This window comes from Eucyclogobius newberryi, unplaced genomic scaffold, assembly GCF_026437365.1.
Source record: "Eucyclogobius newberryi isolate DKJ021-1_F unplaced genomic scaffold, fEucNew1.0.hap1 SCAF_76, whole genome shotgun sequence".
NCBI classification, from domain to species: domain Eukaryota; kingdom Metazoa; phylum Chordata; class Actinopteri; order Gobiiformes; family Gobiidae; genus Eucyclogobius; species Eucyclogobius newberryi.
In genome coordinates, this window is record NW_027316456.1 from 119,465 (window position 1) to 120,351 (window position 887).

The window sequence follows — 887 nt, forward strand, 5'->3', positions numbered from 1 at the left end:
GTGGAGGATTAGAGTTTATTAGAGTTTATCATGTTTAATTTAGAGTTTATTAGACTTCAATATGTTTAGTTTAGAGTTTATTAGACTTCAATATGTTTAATTTGGAGTTTATTAGACTTCAATATGTTTAATTTGGAGTTTATTAGACTTCAATATGTTTAGTTTAGAGTTTATTAGACTTCAATATGTTTAGTTTAGAGTTTATTAGACTTCAATGTTTAATTTGGAGTTTATTAGACTTCAATATGTTTAATTTGGAGTTTATTAGACTTCAATATGTTTAGTTTAGAGTTTATTAGACTTCAATGTTTAATTTGGAGTTTATTAGACTTCAATATGTTTAATTTAGAGTTTATTAGACTTCAATATGTTTAATTTGGAGTTTTAGACTTCAATATGTTTAATTTAGAGTTTATTAGACTTCAATATGTTTAATTTGGAGTTTATTAGACTTCAATATGTTTAGTTTAGAGTTTATTAGACTTCAATGTTTAATTTGGAGTTTATTAGACTTCAATATGTTTAATTTGGAGTTTTAGACTTCAATATGTTTAATTTAGAGTTTATTAGACTTCAATATGTTTAATTTGGAGTTTATTAGACTTCAATGTTTAATTTGGAGTTTATTAGACTTCAATATGTTTAATTTGGAGTTTTAGACTTCAATATGTTTAATTTGGAGTTTATTAGACTTCAATATGTTTAATTTGGAGTTTATTAGACTTCAATGTTTAATTTGGAGTTTATTAGACTTCAATATGTTTAATTTGGAGTTTATTAGACTTCAATGTTTAATTTGGAGTTTATTAGACTTCAATATGTTTAATTTGGAGTTTTAGACTTCAATATGTTTAATTTAGAGTTTATTAGACTTCAATATGTTTAAT